Raw genomic sequence first — 5,820 nt, 5'->3', positions numbered from 1 at the left:
ATTAGCCAATCATGTCCATGTCCACCTCTGAGATTCCAACCCTGGATCCCCTGATCTCAGCAGTAGTGAGCTTGTGTACTTTACCACTCCACCGCCAGAACACCTCTCACACTGTGGCACTGTGATTTGTAATTCTGTTGAAACCAGACCTGCCACACCCTGACCAAAATAAAGCAGCACCAAAACATAAGAAAGAATAATGAAAGCTGTTGTTGGCGCATTTTGTCCTCAAATACAGTATGTCCTGGTATTAAACTCAGCTCCAATTATTGTTTGTAGAGAAGCAGTCGTATATCACGATGCTTCCACCTCTATACTTTAATGTGCTTATGATCATACCATACATGCAACTCTTCTTTCTCCAACAACAAGATTAATTACTCTGGGTGCCGAGTATTTTATGCTTCTTTTTTCAGCTGAGGTGTTTTTATTATGTATAGAACAGAATATGCTTGCAGTGCAGTTGATTGTGTATTGTTCACTGTGTAACTTATCCTTTTGTTTTCAGGTAATCAGTTAAGCTGCTGGAGTAATTTTTTTTTACTTTAATTATTGGTCTGAGAATGTGTTTTGCCACACTTGAACAGAGACTGTTCAAGTTTTTATGTACATTTCACTTGCAGATTCTTAAATTATAATTAATTTGTACTGAAAATAATGTCTACATATTATGTTTTCTATTTTTTAAAAGCTCTCATTATTTTTATGTAACCTTTACATAACTTGTAATATAGTGCCTAAATAGCTTTTTAGCTTCTTTTATTTAGTTCTTCAAACATACAGTAGGGGCCAAAAGTCTGAAACCATTGGTGAAAATTATAAATTCATCCATTCATTGTCTGTTTGCCACCGCTTTATCCCGATCAGGTTCGCTGTGGGTCCGATTCATCTAGCAAACAGCAGGAAACATACTGGACAGGTCGGTTTTTTAGACCTGACTGCAAGTGCTTAGACTTGTGAAGCCAGGAAGAAACCGGAACCCCTGGGTGAAACCCATGTGGACATGGAGGGCAAACTACACACAGAACCCACTGCCAACCATTGCTAAAATAATATATACTGTATGTTTCTATGTGTATAAAATTTTCAAATTTGTTCGTATTTGGGAAGTTGTCATGCTTCAGTGGAAAGACTTAAGTAAATCTGACCTTTTGTACAAAGAAATTGACATGCTCAAATTTAGAAATCCTGAAACAGATGTATGCAAAAGCAGCATTTCTACTAGTGGTCTCAACATTTGCTCTTACTGTATATTTATATTTTGAGATATTAGCAAAATGACATTTATAAATGTCAACAATGTCAAAAGGCAACGACCTAACAGTGGGAATTACATCCTTGCTCCTGCAACAGCAGCTCTGTTATGTGGTTGAGGTGCAGGCATGAATAAGGAATACATCAAGAATAGCATGGTCCGCTGTATGTGTTAAAGGCTCGTTGTATAAATCGACCACTGATCATCATATTGTGGTTTCTTTGTTTGTTTATTAGGATTTTAACGTCATGTTTTACACTTTGGTCACATTCATGACAGGAACGGTAGTTACTCATTACACAAGGTTCATGGACAATTTAGTGTCTCTAATTCACCTCACTTGCATGTCTTTGGACTGTGGGGAGGAAACCGGAGCACCTGGAGTAAACCCACGCGGACACGGGGAGAACATGCAAACTCCACACAGAAAGGACCCGGACCGCCCCACCTGGGGATCGAACCCAGGACCTTCTTGCTGTGAGGCGACAGTGCTACCCACTTAGCCACCGTGCCGCCCTTATATTGTGGTTGCCTGGGGAATGTTGCACATGTAGAGGGGTCGCAAAAGCAGTGCGGTATTTGTAATGATTTGATTACATGTTGTTATATGAGGGCCAGCCACCTGACCAATGCAGATTCATGTGCTTGCAATCTTAAGCTTGTTATGTACTGTAGATGGATATGGTGACATAAATTAGGTTGATAGCTGTAAACCCAGCACAAAGCATTATTTCCCCCAATTTTCTCTCAATCTAGTCGTATCCAATTATCCATTTTTAATTTTTTTGTACTGCTGGGACGGCACGGTGGCTAAGTGGGTAGCACTGGGTTCGATTCCCAGGTGGGGCGGTCCGGGTCCTTTCTGTGTGGAGTTTGCGTGCTCTCCCTGTGTCTGTGTGGGTTTCCTGCAGGTGCTCTGGTTTCCTCCCACAGTCCAAAGACATACAAATGAGGTGAAATGGAGACACTAAATTGTCCATGACTGTGTTCCATATACCTTATGAACTGATGAATCTTGTGTAATGAGTGACTACCGTTCCTGTCATTAATGTAACCAAAGTGTAAAACATGACGTTAAAATCCTAATAATAAACTAACAAAACAAAATCCTACTGCTGTGGCCACAACTGTCACACGCCCCCTCCGACACGTGTGCAGTACCGATCCAGCTTTTTGAGTTTAATTGGGGAGTCCAGTCGCGCACTGATCCCCATTATCCCCTGTTTCACCGTTCCAATCGATCAGCCATTGTCCCACTTCTTACAGACACACAGCCTGTCTGTGTAAGCACATGGCCAGCCGATATAGCAGACCCGAGATTCGAACTCGAAAGCTTCGAGATCTCAGCACTTGTGGGCTAGTGTATTTTAATGCTGAGTGTGTAGTTTGCCATACACAAGAAGATTTAGTGCAGCCACTAAAGCAGGTCAATAACTGTTGAGACAGCACACTGGATATGGAGTACAGATATAAAAGGAGCAGACAGACTGTTTTGTCAGTGTCTGAGTTTCTTTAGTCACTTTTGTGCACTAAGTGCCCTCCATTAGGTGACTTGTTTATTCCCATGACATCACATGAACCCTCTATACACGACTCTAATGAAGGCCAAAGAAGCAGGAGAGAACCGGCAAGATTTAAATTGGCAGTAAAATACAGGTTTGTGTTGGGTTAATCCATACTGAACCCGCTGTCGTGTTTCAAAGTGGATCAAAATAAGGTTAAGATTGTGGTCGCACAAGAAATATTGATTTTTAAGAAAGCTCATATAAAAAAACAATGCTGTTATTAACCTGGTTTGTTTGTTACTCCAGCATACACTACAGATGATGGTTGGAGAGGCAAATAATACAACCCTAAATCAGAAAAAGTTGCATTTCAGGCCTGCAACACATTCCAAAAAAAGTTGGGACAGTAAAGCATTTACCACTTTGTAATGTTGCCATTCCTTTTCACCACACTTAAAAGACGTTTTGGCTCCGAGGATACCAGGTGATTTAATGTTTCAGCTTTTATTTTGTCTCGTTCTTCCTGCAAACACGTCTTAAGATGTGCAACAGTACGGGGTCGTCAGTGTCACATTTTTTGTTTCAAAATTCCCCACACATTCTCTATTGGCGACAGGTCAGGACTGCAGGCGGGCCAGTCCAGTACCCGTACCCACTTTTTCCGCAGCCATGCCTTTGTAATGTGTGCAGCATGTGGTTTTGCATCGTCTTGTTGAAAAATACATGGACGTCCCTGGAAAAGACGACATCTTGAAGGCAGCACATGTTGCTCTAAGATCTCAATGTACTTTTCTGCATTAATTCTGCCATCACAGAAGTGACCATGACAGGCTTTTGGACTTGTTCCTGATAACAGTCTGGATGGTCATTTTCATCTTTGGTCCGAAGCACACTGCGTCCATTTTTTCCAAAAAAGACCTAGAATGCTGATTCATCTGACCACAATACACGTTTCCACTGTGTGATGGTCCATCCTAGATGCCTTACAGCCCAGAGAAGTCGACGCCGTTTCTGGACATGGTTAACATAAGGCTTCTTTTTTGCACAGTAAAGTTTTAAGTAGCATTTGTGCATGTAACTCTGTATTGTAGTGCTCGACAAAGGTTTGCCAAAGTAATCCCTCACCCATGTGGTTATATCAGCTATTGTTGAGTGGCGGTTCTTGATGCAGTGCCGTCTGAGGGATAGAAGATCACGGGCGTTCAGCTTAAGCTTGCGCTTTTGGCCTTTACGCACTGAAATTCCTCCCGATTCCTTGAATCATTTAATGATATTATGCACTGTAGAGGGAGAAATATGCAAATCCCTTCCAATCTTTCTTTGAGGTTCATTGTTTTTAAATATTTCAAGCATTTTCTCACACATTTGTTGACAAACTGGAGATCAAGGACTCAGCCTGCCTGGATGCTGCTTCTGTAACAAACCATGATTACAATCACCTGTTTGGAATCACATCATTATTTAGTTTACAGCACTTTGGTTGTAAATGTGCTTTATAAATAAATTACTTACTTACTTACTTTAGTTTTTTCACCTCATTACAAGCCCTAAATTGCATATTTAGAGAATGGTTTTGTATTCATTTTTTGTTGTAGAGCTTTGGGCTATCAATTAGAATCAAATTCAGGTTCTGCTATGCAGCCACTGTTGGGCTCTTGAGCAAGGCCTCTAACCCTGTCTGCTCCAGGGGTGACAAACAATGGCTGACCCTGTGCTCTGACCCCAATTTCCATCCAACATCCATATCGAGTATGCCTAGGATACACAGGTTACCATTTGAGAACATTTAAAAAAGAGCACAAAAGCACTGTTCAGCACGCATTCTCTCGCGCATGAGCAGGTGGGCGCGTGCACGCACACACATGCAAACTGAATCACTGAATCACTCCGAAATTACTCTTTTTAAACGGGAAAGCCGAGAGAATAAATGATCTAAAACGGTTTTCATTAGTTATGTGGACAAACACAGTTGGAAATGGATTTATTATTGTTTTCTCTTAGCCCTTTATTTGCAATTTTCTCCCTAATCTAGTTGTATCCAATCACCCTGATTGCGTTACGCTTAAACCCTCTACCTAAACAACCCTCCACTGCTGACTGAGGAGCATCGCAACTGACACACGCCCCCTCCGACACGTGTGCAGTACCGACTGCATCTTTTCACCTGCACAAGGCGGGTTCATATGTGGATCAGCTTTGTGTACGAAGAGCCACACCCTGACCAATCAGCCAGTAGAGACCGTAATTGCGTCAGTTATGAGGAGTCCCTGGTCCGGCTAACCCCACCCTATATGAACAACAACCCAATCGTTGTTCACGTAGGCGCCCTGCCCAGCCGAATGGCAGAGCCGAGATTCGAAACGACGTGTTCGAAATCTCAGCTCTGGTGTGCTAGCGTGTTTTATCACTGTGCCACTGTGCCTCATTTTAGCATTGAGCAAAGCGGCAGTTTGGGCGGAGGTTCAAAGCGCAAAATGCTTCTCAAGTGAATGCACTAAAGAAAGCAACAATAGCGACAACGTCTTCTACGATGCTTTTGCATAAAAACGAACATCTGTAACAGCACTCAGGTAATCTACACGCCCTGCCACCGTGTTACCGCGGTTTACTTCCACTGCACTGTCGATGACGCCCACCGGCGATGCCACATCCTCGGTTGTCAAAAACTGGTGGAAACATGGGCCAGAGTCCTAAAAAGGACCAAGGTTCTAAGAATCCCAAATGGTCGTCAGGATTCTTAGAACCTTGGTGCTTTTTAGAGAACCGGTCCACATTTTCTGGGTACCAAGGATGCAGGAACCAGAAACCTTTGCTTGAAAAGTGCTATCTGGGACCTTCAGTTTCCTTCCACAAAAAGGCAGTCAGGTTAATTGGAGATACAAAATTGCCCCTAGGTGTGAATGTGTGTGTGTGTATTTGCCCTGTAATGAACTGGTGACCTGTTGGAGTGTTTCCTACGTTTCACCTGGTGAATTGTACCCACCGTGACCCTGTACAAATAGACAAACAGAATAATTCATAACACAATTCACTTTCATTTCCAATATTAGACCCAATCAC

Source organism: Trichomycterus rosablanca, chromosome 4, assembly GCF_030014385.1.
Source record: "Trichomycterus rosablanca isolate fTriRos1 chromosome 4, fTriRos1.hap1, whole genome shotgun sequence".
NCBI lineage: Eukaryota > Metazoa > Chordata > Actinopteri > Siluriformes > Trichomycteridae > Trichomycterus > Trichomycterus rosablanca.
This window is presented reverse-complemented; position numbering follows the sequence as displayed.